At 41.9% G+C, this 14,000-nt stretch overlaps 1 long non-coding RNA gene across 1 annotated transcript in view; it reads left to right on the plus strand.

Annotated features, from left to right (window-relative positions):
* LOC135760864 (uncharacterized) overlaps positions 1-14,000 on the plus strand; it is a 271,903-nt gene that overhangs the window by 94,503 nt on the left and 163,400 nt on the right. The window lies entirely within an intron of this gene.

Raw genomic sequence — 14,000 nt, forward strand, 5'->3', positions numbered from 1 at the left:
CTTCTACTTGATGTCTTATAAATGTACATGGAATACCAATTTGCATGGACAGATATAACTAATAAGCCAGCCACAGCCAGACAATTTTTTGTCTCCCCAAAGGAGTTTTTTACCGCTTGACCGCTGTCATCCTGTTGTCTTGCTTACTGGGAGACTGCTATGTACTCCATCCTAAACTATGTTTATAATATAGTTTGAAATTAAATACTACTTATTACATTATTTAAGTAAGAAAATACATTTGAATAACTTTGTAACTTATTTAAAGGTCCACTGAAGTGCCTTAAATAGAACACGCAGCATTATTTGATGTGGTGACGTCATTTTAACTGAAACAGGAAGTCAGTGCAGAACTATCGAGAAGACCCGCCACATTTTTTAATATAACTAATAGCATTTCGTTTATGGCACATTTCTCAGCTTGCAAACGCTACAGTTTTATTACGATAAATTCTAATAGAGATATAGTAATATGAAACTGTTATTACAGAATAAAAGCCATAATAAAATGTATGTGAAATTTATGTTTGTGTGTATGCAGTGGTGTTTATTTTCTCTTCTAGTCGTCAGTGATGTCTATAATGTTGAGGCTGTCTAACCATTTGTGATGTTTGACCTCTTCCACACTGTTTTCAGGGTAGATTCACACATATGATCCACTCTGTGCTATCGTGCTTTACCAGAGAACCCTGTATGTGTGTGCAAGGAATGTCTGGAGAAAGGACCTTTTATAACTTTAGACAAGGAGGAGTTTGCATCTTTTGGCGCTTTCCTGGTGCAGAACCGTGATTAGCTGTGGATGTCAGAGGAAGCCCACAGAATGTGGATGAGAACTCATTTGCAGAGCATAAAGTGCAGAGTTTAACTCACTGGGGTCCAAAAATGTGGCGCCGCGTTTTGACATGTGTTCTACCTATCATAGCAGAATCAATAATATTTAATCAGAATTAAAATACTCCATTATTAATAATCATACATTTATGTGTTATACATCGTTTGGAATAGTAAAGGGTCTTATTTAATTTGTGTACTTTCACAATAACAACAAATCTTTGTGTTTTTGTCAAATTAAGAAAATAAACAGGGTGCGCATTCAGACATTTCTGTCTCTGGCAGCTGTCTCTTAATACACGTTACAAAAATTAATTGAAACTCCCTCAAATACTCATCACACAAACATGATACACATATCCAAAGAAAGCCTGAAATGTCTACTTCTAAACAAACTAATTATAATTGAAAACAAATATTGCCTGTTTATATAATCTGTATTGAAGTAAAGAGAGTACAGTTTTTCCTGGCAAAGCTCATATGGTGTGTTCGACTTCATGCGGCGCTGCGCAGACCGATCGGCGGCTGACTTAAAGCAGTGCATTCCGGTTAGTAATTTTGTCCGACTTAAACTGGCGCTGCAGGCACGTGACTGTGTCATATGGTTTTTAAGTACCGCGAGAGCGATTCGAGAGTAGCCGGCTAGCTCAGCCGGTGCAGCTTCTCCAGAGCGGCTGCACGGAGTTGTGATAATGACATAGCTTTACGTGATTGGTCGCCTCACTGATGACAACGATCACGTGTGTTTCAAGTTTAATCCAACCTTTAGTTCCACTAATAAACATTACCCTTCTGAAAAAACCAGCATACCAGCAAGTGAACACCAGCTAAACCAGCATCAAACCAGCATTAGCACCAGCTAAACCAGCAACAAACCAGCATTAGCACCAGCTAAACCAGCATTAGCACCAGCATCCCATGCTGGTCATAGCAGCATATGTTGTGTTTTGGTGCTGGTATGCTGTGACCACCAGCTAAACCAGCATAGACCAGCATAATTCCCATGCTGGTTTGATGCTGTTTTTTCAGCGGGATATAAATTCATGTTTTAAAACAGGAAAAAACACTTTAATATGCTTAAATATGTTATATTGTGTCGTGTAATAAAATAAAAATGAAAATAACAAACTCTATTGGTATTTTAATAATATAGGCTTGTTTCCTGTTATTTTCGGGTATACGGTATAAGCAGCAATTTAAATATTCGATATAAAATGTTTCTGGTTGCAACTTTTTATTAAAAGGTTTGTTTTTATCAAATTCAGCATCTAATTCACTTCATTTGCGTTTAAAAGCAAGGAAACACGGCGCACACGTCACTACGGCAAGCAGCAGGTGTCCGGCTTGACAGCTCCGTCTTCAGTTCCTCCCTCGACTGCAAGCGGCAAACCTCGCCGATCGGTCTGCGCAGCGCCGGATGATCTCGAACACACCTATTATCTCTTATGCGGTCACACCCAGGCTCGGAGTGGGTAATCGGGAGAACCAGAAGAATTCCCGGTGGGCCCCTTCAATTTTGGGCCAGTCAAGGTTTTTGTTTTTTACATTTGTCACATTTGTGAGTCTATCTTCTCTTAAATAACACTACACACGTTCTGCATTCTGACACTGCAGCATGCAGCCTCTGCATAGGTTGTACCATGTGAGTAACTTCCCCCCTCCCCTCCCATAGAGTTGGTTCGGTCCAAAACGCGTCTTTCCAAAACTTTTCTCAGGTAGGCTGGGCAGGTTCTACCGTAAGGATATGAGTTTCAGGGAGGTTGGATTGGAGGAAGAGGCCAGGAGGGGCTGTAAAAGCCAGGTTGAAGAAAAAAAAGACATTGAAGGATGTGCCAAGCTTACCAATTTATTTTCAAGAGGACAAACACAAGTGGCAAGAGGTAAAGAGAGATATGCCTAGTATGATTAGCATTATCAACTTCGGCTAATATCGTTGTCTACCTATTCACAAGCAAAATATAAAATTTAATCAAAATATTAGCCTTTTGTGTATCACCCAATACACGGCGAGTCATAGACTATATTATGCAGTTTAATAAAATGTAGTAAATATTAGTTAAATGGCTAAGATTTTAATGAAAACCACAGATAAAAGCGATTTTGTGAAAAAAGTTTTCTAAAAATCTTATTCTGTCCCCTGTTTTAAAATGGTTTAATCTGATCCGAGTTTTTAAATTGTCCAGTTCAGTCCGTGACAAATATGGAACGTTTTTGCGGACAATATTAAAAAGGAATTGCAAATGGTATTTGCAATTGCGTTTCCAACTTTTGGGTGTAAAAACTGTGACTTAATTCAAACGCAAATGCAAACTTTTTGCATTTCCGTTTACGCGAACGTACAATATATGCCAAATTTCAAATGTAAAATCAAAGTCCATTTGCAATTGAATTTCCTATGTCTTTCGAGTTATGACCCTGACATATTTCAATCTACATTGCAATTCATAATTTGCTATTTCACTTCCTCTAGCATCGCGTACGGATCTTGCCAAAACTCAAATGAAATCGCAATCCTCTTTGCATTTGCGTTTCCAATGCCTGTACTTGAACTTGTCAATCACAGTGTTGGGGGTGGGGTTATATTACAAGGCGTGTTTGTATTTGGAAGCGACATCACTCACAGTCGACCACGCTTCACTGCGCTTAAACGGCCACAAGGGAGAGCACAAGAAAATCTTAAATGATAACGCAGAAAATTTTTTATACATTAAATTATGTAATACCTCTGTTATATTTCAGCAATTAACCAAATAAGCTTAAGCACAGTTTATTAACTTGCATAAACTTGCATTAACTTGCTAGTAAAGAAAGATGCCATTTTAAAGCATTTTAATAAAAAAAGAGCTCATTCTGTGTTAATTAGATGTGATATGAGCTAGTGAAGTATCAAGTAAATGTGGGCACATTAAGCCGGAAAGTGTGACCGGCCGATAAACAGCAGGGAGCAGCCCTGTGGCGACAGGACGTGACGTCGTAGTGACCGACTGAAGGGGGAACGTCTCGGTTACGGATGTAACCCTCGTTCCCTGAAGGAAGGGAACAGAGACGTCACGTCCTGTCGCCACAGGGCTGCTCCCTGCTGTTTATCGGCCGGTCGTGACCGACGAATTGGGAATCCCTACCAAAACGCCATTGAGGGCTTACCTCTTCCAGTGTCTGCGTAAAGCCCTCCGGTTCCACTTAAGGAGAAGGAGAATTAGGTTTTAAGGCAGAAGGCCGGGCACTAGATGTTCCTTTAACCCCACAGTAGTGCCAGCGACTGGGAAGCGCCCTATCTGAGCGGTATAGGAACGCTGCGGAAGCCACCGCCCCGTTAAGGGCTATTGGTGGGCGAAAGTCCACCGTAGTTGAGGTATAAATGACAGCCGTGGCTGTGTAAGCAAAGCAGTGCTCTGCTGAGGGAAACGTGGGCTAGTAGGATTAACCTCACGGAAAAATACTCACAAAGGAACCAGGTGGGACGCAATGTGGATGCCCGAGCCAAACACAGGTTCGCAAGGATGCAGCTAGTGAGAGGCTGGCAGCGGATGCTCCGCAACATCAGGCTGCCAAGGCAGCGGAGGAAGACAAATCAAATTATTACGCATTTTTGCCTTGATGGCCTTCCATACTGAGCTCAGTTTGGAGCAGCAGTCGGAGGCTGTCGGAGAGGAGACAGGCTCGACACGAACACTGTAAAATCTAATGAACGTATTAGGTTTCGCCCAACCAGCAGCTCTGCAGATGTCTGTTAGCGAGGAACCACGAGCGAGTGCCCAAAATGAGGCAACACTTCTTGTAGAGTGAGCTCTCAAATTAAATAGACAAGGAATGCCCTGCAGATTATAAGCAAGGGCGATAGTATCAACTATCCAATGAAACATCCTCTGCTTAGTGACAGCTTTCCCTCTCTGCTGAGCACCGTAACAAACAAAGAGCTGATCTGAGGTCCTGAGGCTTTGTGTGCGATTCATGTAGAGGCGTAGAGCTCGTACGGGACATAATAAAGCCATGGTTGGGTCTGCCTCCTCCGGGGGCAGCGCTTGCAAGCTCACCACCTGATCTCTGAAGGGAGTGGTGGGAGCTTTGGGCACGTAGCCTGGTCTGGGTCTCAGTGAGACAGCAGGACCAAACTGAAGGCACGAATCGTCAACAGAGAATGCATGTAAATCCCCTACTCTCTTCACGGAGGCCAATGTTAGCAGGGTCAGAGTTTCATTGCAAAAACTTCAGACTCGCAGACTGCAAAGGCTCGAACGGGGGACCTGTAGGGCTTCAGCACCATGGACAGGTCTCAGGAGGAATAGAGGGAGGGCGCGAGGGGTTTAGCCTGCGGACCCGGGATGTAAATGGCACGAAGGGACCTCAGATGCTTCTGACTCCAAAGGAGGAGATGACGAGCGAGATGCGACAGGTGACGAGAGCGCAAAAACCACCTTAACGGTAAATAACGCAACAGTCGCAATGTTGTCGGTGTCGGCTAATACATCCTTCCCTCGCATCTCCATAGCGGAGCGTACAAGTCCCAGATATACAGCGCACCGCTCGCGGCAGTTGGGGTGCTATGCACACCCCTGAGACTGCAAGCCCGTCATACGTGGCTGCTCATCCCGTGCTGGGAGCATCGCATGTGCTAGAGCAGGGGTCACCAACACGGTGCCCGCGGGCACTAGGTCGCCCGCGAGGACCACATGAGTCGCCCGCTGGCCTTTTCTAAAAATAGCACAACTCACTAGTGAGCTGCGTCTAAAATGTAATTTTATTCTGTTGCAATTTTTTTTTATCACACTTACATTTACATAGATTTAAAAATTACAATATCTTTAAAATATGTTCATTATAAATGAAGTTTAGATAAGTTTATGTGAACTCTGACCTAGCTCTAGTTCAAACATCAGTATTGTGCGCATGACAAAACCGGTCGTCGCGGGGGGGCGCAGCGCTAGCTGGGAGCTGAATGCAGTTTCTTACCCCAAAAAATGGCAGAAAAAGGAAAGAAAACTTATTACTTTCACAACGAATGGGAGGATGAGTTCTTTTTTACGACTGTGAAGGAAACCTGCGTGTGTCTCATTTGCGGGGCGACTGTGGCGACGGCAAAGCGGCACAATGTGGAGAGACACTTCATTACGAATCACAAAAGTTACCATGATCACTACCCACCGCGAAGGTCAGAAAGAGCACGTGAGCTAAAGGCAGCTTTGGGTAAACAACAGTCTTTTTTCACGAGGCCGGCGAAAAAGTCACAAAAAGCAACCGAAGCCTCGTTCAGAGCTACACATTTTCTGATCAAAAAGAAGGCGGCATTTTCAGACGGAGAAGTTGTCAAAGAAGCAATGATGATAATTGCTAACACTGTACTTAAAGACGAGAAAAATGGAGCCGATCTAATCTCCACTCTTTCCGACGTCCAACTGGGTCCATCTACGATACCTAGACGGGTGTCAGCTATGTCTGGTAACTTGGTCGATCAGCTAGACCGGGATCTGGCGAAGTGCAGGTGGTTTAGAATCCAGTGCGACGAGTCCGTGGACAGCACTAGTACAGCGCAGCTGTTGGTTTTTATCCGGATGGTGTTTGAATATTTCTCCACAAGAGAAGAACTCCTGGCACTACTGCCCTTAAAGACAACTACGAGGGGAGTTGATATTTATAACACAGTGAAGGAGTTTTTTGTGCAGAAAAAAGTACCATTGGAAAAGCTGGTAGCGGTGACTACAGACGGGGCCCCTGCTATGATCGGCCGACATGCAGGTTTCATCGCTTACTGCAAAGGTGACCCCGACTTCCCAAAATTTCTGCATTACCACTGCATCATTCACCAGCAGGCGTTATGTGCAAAAGTGATCGGCTTTGAGCACGTGATGACTCCCGTTCAGAGCCGGCCTTAAGCATCTGGTGGCCCGTTTCAATAACTAATAGGAGGCCCTACCCACATAAAACATAAGCATAATAGAGCAAAAAGCAAGGATTCCTGTTGGTTTGCATCAATGGTATATTATTTTATTACGTGCACTTTTAGCTTCACGAACAGGCAGCTCAAAAGAAATTATCCAACCTTATTTAATTACAACTATACAATTATAGTTGCCTCGCCCTTTCATGGACGCTAAATTCTCTGCTTAATTGATTTGCGCAGTATATTTTCAGCTGTCTGGGCTGACTTTAAAAAAAAAACATCTCAAACATCCCCTCAACTTGAATTATTTAACAAAAGCAAACAAGACAAGTGTCTGACTGACACTGAACCGAACTTATAAATAAGGATGGGCTCCGCGTTTTTTCAGCACCGTAGACAGCTCACCTGGCGGCGAGCGTAGATTTCACCTAAACCTTATTAGAAATCCACCTTTCTGTGTTTGGGTGCTGAGAATTCCCTGATAAGTTTATCTTTGTCCAGCGATTTTGTCACCTCGTGCTCAATAAAAATCTGAACGAGAGCTGACGGCATCTATGTTCAATAGGCTATTATAAAAACAGTTTACATTGTTATGCGGGAGCAAAACAAAAATAGACGATTTCCAAGCCACTGTAAAAAAAAATCACCCCTCATTTATCTAAAGTTCTTGGTCATTATGTTCATTTAATGGAACATTGTGTGGATGTTGCGTTAGAGGAAAATGCCGTCATGCACAAAATATATTAAAGGCAGTCATAGGGGTGGGCGATAAACCGGTAGACAAAATTAACCGGTAGAAATTTGTCAACCGGTAGAGATTTTGGACTATCGTTTCTATCGAGGTTACGTGCCCACGTCACGCTCCTGTGCGTGTGGTCGCAAAAACGTAACGTTTGTACACGTATTTAAGCACTGCAGTTTTAAAACAAGTTATTTTAAGCCATTGAAACACAGACAACAGATCTGTATGCGTGCGTTCTTTCTGTGTGTCAGGAGCGGACAAGTCGCGCAACCGCTGCTCTTTCTGTCTGTGAGGAGCGCGCAAGTCGCGCAACCTCTGCTTATTAAGCTCGTGAGCATTTTTCCCGCTTTATTGGCCTTAAATACACATATGCGTCAAAATTCCCGTCTTTGCAAGCATCATCATAAACACGACCAGTAAGGTCTTAAGAGAAAGTAAACAGCTAAAAGAGAAAGCGCATGTGTAACAGTGTATTGGATCCGGACTTTGGTCTTAAAGGGGAAGTTACCTAATTTTGCTCCTGTCTGTCACTCGTGTTAATCAAACAGCATTGAGAAAAAAATCCCTCGCTCCTGATTAAATCACTTTTCTACCTTAAATAAAAATATATATAGGCCTATACATACATGCATAATTATTTATTATCATTCTTATTGACTGTGTATCTTCAGAGAGCTTGAGTTTTGTTTGTTTTTATCTTCTTTCTATGCTTGTATATGTTTTTTGTGAGAATTATGAACATTTCTATGGTATTAAAGATTTAAACCTTATTAAAACATAAAAAACTCTACCGTGATACATATCGTTATCATGATATAAAATTAATCCTATCGTGATAGAAGATTTTGGTCATATCGCCCACCCCTAGGCAGTCAGTAAATGCACACAGATGTTATACACATATTTTAAATACAATTAAATACTGCATTAAGGTTAGTATAAAATCCAATAATATTATTTAAAAAAAAAACCCATTGAAATCAGTCCCTAAAATAATGTATTATTAAAAACATGGAATCGCACTTGCACAGACAAGTCTGATGAGAGAGAGAGCATGGTCGAATTCAAAACTGCGTTTTTGCGCCCTTGAAGGGCACTTTGGGAAGGGAGCCACTTAAACTTTCACTCCAGATAAAATGAAAATGACGTTGCTTTCATTGCTCTATTCTCCAAGTGTATTTTAGCGGTCACAGTCACGCAATGAGACACAATTGCGCAACTCTCTGCACAGCTCTGATATTTGAAGGGAATAAATAGGGCATATAGCGATGAGTACTTCAAATTGATATTCTCTCCATTTGTGACGGAAAATTTGTCGGAATGAATGCGCACGGGCTAACTACGACAGGTAACACATTTAAGAAATGTCGGTTTTCACAAAAATAAGGCTATTAAGCTCTCGTCTAGTGATCCCGATGCTAAAGAATAATTAAACCTCTAGAATTATCCACATGTGCACGTTTTCTTAGAGTTTTTATGAAGCACTGTGATGCTGCTGTAAACGATTCTACATTGATTTATAAAAATGAAAGAAATTACTTTTAAAAATAATTTAAATGACATATAATACATATTAATGCAGTTCTATATTTTTTTTATAAAATACATTCATTTCATATTAATAATCCGATTTCTACAGGCTAAAGCGCGTATGAACGTCCGAGAGAAAATAAAGAGCAGAAATGAATTGATTTAAAATGAAAGATATGTGATTGCTTAACATCCACAGGCACTGACAATGTGAGCTCCCCCGTGCAGGAATCATAGCCCCACGTTCAAACATTCTTGCGCCGGGCTGGGGCCCTCCTTTAGGGCGGTGCCCGTTTCAATTGAAACGGTTGAAACATAGCTAAGGCCGCCTCTGCTCCCGTTGTAAAAATTATAAACAATATCCGCTCCAAAGCAAAACAGCACAGGATTTTAAGGTGCTATTGGATGAGATGTCAGCTGGATATGGTGACCTGCTGCTACAAACAGAAATCCGATGGCTCAGCGGAGGATGAGTTTTACTTTGTTTTTTTTTCACTTTTGGGTGAAATCAAAGACTTCAAGCTGTCCAAAGGCGAAGACGTCTCACTGCTGGAGGACACAGAGTGGATACTTGACCTTGCATTTTTGACGGACATTACTGGGAAATTAAACAACTTGAACTGCGAGCTGGAAGGCAAAGGTAAAACTGTTGTTTATATGATAAGTTCTTTAAATGCATTTAAAGCTAAGATGAGTGTGTTCTCTGTGGATATACAGAGAAAAAGGTGCTGCACTTTCCCTCTGTGCAGTCCGTGCTGAAAGACAGTGCTTCTGCATCTAAGACATTTGACAAAGTTGCAGAAAAGTACTGTGAAGTCATAAACAAACTTGGGCAAGATTTTGAGAATAGGTTTTGTGACATTTATCAGCTTGAGCCATGTGTGTCGTTCATTTCCAATCCTTTCATGAATGTGGACACAACATGCTGTGCTGAGCAACTAAGTGCAATATTCAACTTGGATGCTGGAGCAGTGGAGATTGAAATTATAACATTGCAAAATGACCTCCACCTCAAAGCCTACCAGGCTGCACCAAACTTTTGGTGCCTTGTTGACACGCAGAAGTACAGTGGTGTATTTCTGAACATGAAGATGGCGCCAGTGTGTGCGGCCGGCCGTCTGTTCCTTGGTCTAGTTATTATGTTGTTTTTATTTCTGTTTGTGTCTGTATCTGTGGCTCAATATACTACGGCTCGGTTGGTTTATGACCGGCAAACACTCTTGGACTTAAAAGATTGTATCGACCGGCAAACACTCTTGGATTTAAAAGATTGTATCGAGTATCAACCAAACGCTGAGCTAGGCGGGCTATGCGGCAATTGCTGCCCTGGCTCGGGGTTATACCCTCCGCACCTGTATCAGCTTTCACCTGTGCGGCGCCGGAGAAAGCGTCGTAGAAAAAGGGGAAAGCGAAGCGGCGTGTTGGTTCGGGCAAGACTACGGTTGATGCAGTCCATGATGGATTACCCCGCCAGTGTGGAGTTACAGCTTGGGTACCTCAGGGTCGTGTCACATCATTACTCTGAGCCGCAAGTGCAGCGCAGTTCCCATGCTGCTTTGGACTTCGGCGGTGAGTGTTTGAGGTACCGGACTCCCCGCGTGCAGAGGCGAACTGCGAACTTGGACAATCTCACTCATCTTCGCCGCGCACCACCGGCAATTGATAAGCCTTCGGTAAAAAAACTGTCATTGATCAATACCAGATCTTGCATAAACAAAACTTTTATATTGCATGACCTTTTTAAAGGTAGAAATTTAGACTTTTTATTTTTGACTGAAACATGGGCGACCAGAGGCGACGACACCCCTTTTTCCGAACTTGTACCATCAAATTGTGGATATTTTAATAGCCCCAGGCTGACGGGAAAAGGAGGAGGCCTTGCATCTTTATTTAAAAACACCTTTAACTGCAAGATACTGCGTGCCGAAGAGTTTTCCAGCTTTGAACTGCAACTGTTTCAAATAAGGCTGGATACTGGCCCTATTGTGTGTGCTCTAATATATCGGCCTCCAAGATCAAGTAAGGATTTTATTCAGCAATTCTCTGACTTTGCGAGTGGACTTTTACCCAGGTATGATAAAATCTTAATACTGGGTGATTTCAATATACATGTCTGTTGCCCATCTGATTCCTTAGCGAAAGATTTTTTAAACTTAATTGACTCTTTTAACTTATTGCAACATGTGCATGGGCCTACACATGACCATGGACATACATTGGATCTTGTATTATCACATGGATTGTCGATCTGCAATATTATAATAGACGATGTGGGTTTCTCAGACCATAAATCAGTCACATTTGAGCTATCTTTTAGGCATGAGATAAGCAATGGTGGTAGTGCTACTCGTACTGTTCGTAAAATTGATCCTATAGCAATTGAAAACTTTGAAAATGTTTTTATTAGGGCTCCTTGTACAACAACTATAGAAAATCCCCCCACACATTTTGATGTTGATTTGTTGTTAAACGATTTTAATTCCTTATGTTTTTCCACTCTAAATTTGGTTGCGCCTTTAAAAGTTAAACCTGACAAACCTAAACGGGAGCCCTGGTTCAATAAGGCCATGCGGGCGCTTAGACAGGATTGTAGAAAAGCGGAACGTAAATGGAAGAGGGATAAACTTCAGGTGTCTTATGGCATTTTTAGAGAATCACTCTCTGTTTATCAGAATTCTGTGAAAGAGGCAAAGAAGCAGTACCTCGCAGGTTTAATTACGAGCAATAACCATAACCCTAGAGTTTTATTTAACACTGTTAAATCTGTGATTAGTCCTGGTGAGAAAGTTTGTATCTGCGAATCTGTTGAGACGTGTGAAAATTTTTTAAACTTTTTTGTAGATAAGGTCACTAAGATCAGATCTGAAGTTGGACATTCTATGGTGGATCCTGTGATTTCAATAATGTGCCCTGCTACTCTTTCCCATTTTGAGCCAGTATCCATGGATACTCTGCATAAGATTGTAGGTAGGTTGAAACCTACAAATTACCCTCTGGATAGTATCCCAGCATGGTTATTTAAAAGAGTTTTCGACATCATTGGCCCTAGCACTCTGTCCATTATTAATGGTAGCTTGGTTTCCGGTGTGGTTCCAATGTCATTAAAACATGCTGTAGTGCAACCCCTAGTTAAAAAGCCGAATTTAGACCCCTCTGTGCTGTCGAATTTTAGACCAATATCAAAACTCCCATTTTTATCCAAGATCCTAGAGAAAATTGTACACAGCCAACTGCAGGATTTTCTGGACAATAATGAGGTGTATGAGAGCTTTCAATCTGGTTTTAAAACACACCACAGTACAGAGTCTGCACTGTTAAGAGTTCATAATGATATTATGTTATTGAGGGATTCTGGTTACTCGGTAGTTCTTCTGCTCTTAGACCTTACGGCAGCTTTCGACACGATTGATCATGAGACTCTGCTTTCACGCCTTGAGGATGTGGCGGGGATTCAGGGCTCAGCACTTAAATGGTTTCGCTCATTCCTATCACATAGATATTTTTCTGTTAACCTAGGAAAACTGTTTTCATCATCTGCCCCTTTGATATGTGGTGTCCCTCAAGGATCCATTTTAGCCCCTACTTTATTCTCTTTATATTTATTACCATTAGGATCTATTTTTCGAAAATATGGAATTTCATTTCATTTTTATGCAGACGACACACAAATTTATATGCCCCTAAGGAGAAGCAATAGAACGGCGCTGGACCCACTCATGCATTGTTTAAATGAGGTTAAAGCTTGGATGTCAGCAAACTTTTTAAACTTAAATGAAAGTAAAACTGAGCTAATTTGGTTTGACGGCCCCTCTCCTATTGAGAAGTCACTGTTGGGTGAGCTGACCCCGTTTTGTAAACCCGCTGTTAAAAATCTAGGGGTACTATTTGATAACTCCCTGAAATTTGATAAACAGATAAACTTGGTTGTCAAATCCAGTTTCTTTCATTTACGCCTGGTGGCAAAGGTTAAACCTTTTCTAGCATTTTCTGATTGTGAAAAGCTGTTACATGCATTTGTGTTTACGAGGCTTGATTATTGCAACTCTTTATATGTGGGTGTCTGTCAAAAGGCATTAAACCGTTTGCAAGCAGTCCAGAACGCTGCCGCTAGGCTGCTGACGGGAACCTGCAAACGTGACCATATTTCACCAATTTTGTTATCTTTAGGCTGGTTGCCTGTCCAGTACAGGATCGACTATAAATTATTAAAGCAGACATATCATGCTTTTAAATCTGTCCTTTTTACATATAAATCATCTATTTGTGGTCTATGTAAAGCGAAACTGCAATGCTTGGGTCTGAATTCCTCATTATTATAGCCCCACAGGCCCCCTTTCTACCCCTTTTCTGATGTGCATCTGAGAGCAACTCGTTTTGGTACTGTCTTTTTAAATGCACGTCATACCCTTCCCCCTCTCCAGGTTGCAGAGGTGACACTCGGTTAAACTCCACCCCGTTCGGCCATTTTTGTAGTTTTATAGCAGAGATACGATTATCTAGCTGCACAGAAACTTTTTATTTACTCGTTATTCACAAAATGTCAACAACAGAAGACTTGTCCATCCAGCCGTACATGTTCGCGCCAGAGTCGGAAACGGACTGAGAGGAAAATGAAGACGACGAACCTGCAGAACAACGTCTTCATATGGAGGTATCGCAATGGTGTGAGGCTGCAGCCTCCGGAGGTCGCATATCTAGGCTGCATACGTCATCAAGACGGTCTTATTTCAGAATATTAACAATTATAAAGTTTACTATTATTCTTAGTTAATCGTAAGTTGTTGTAATATGCTCATGACTTGCAAATGTAATGCTCAGTTAACTTAAACCAGGCTTGATGCCCAAAAGCGATCTCCGCAGGCTGCAGCCTTCGGAGTGAGAAACAGCACTGCTAAACCATGACCACCGTGTACTTTACTTTTTTACTTTAAGTTATAAACTGCTTACCGAAGTGCTCTGCTCGTCGTCTCCAAAGAAAGAAGTAATCGACCCCTCAATCAGACGAAGTCTATCGGCAAT

The sequence above is a fragment of the Paramisgurnus dabryanus genome, chromosome 16 (genome assembly GCF_030506205.2).
Source record: "Paramisgurnus dabryanus chromosome 16, PD_genome_1.1, whole genome shotgun sequence".
Classification (NCBI taxonomy): domain Eukaryota; kingdom Metazoa; phylum Chordata; class Actinopteri; order Cypriniformes; family Cobitidae; genus Paramisgurnus; species Paramisgurnus dabryanus.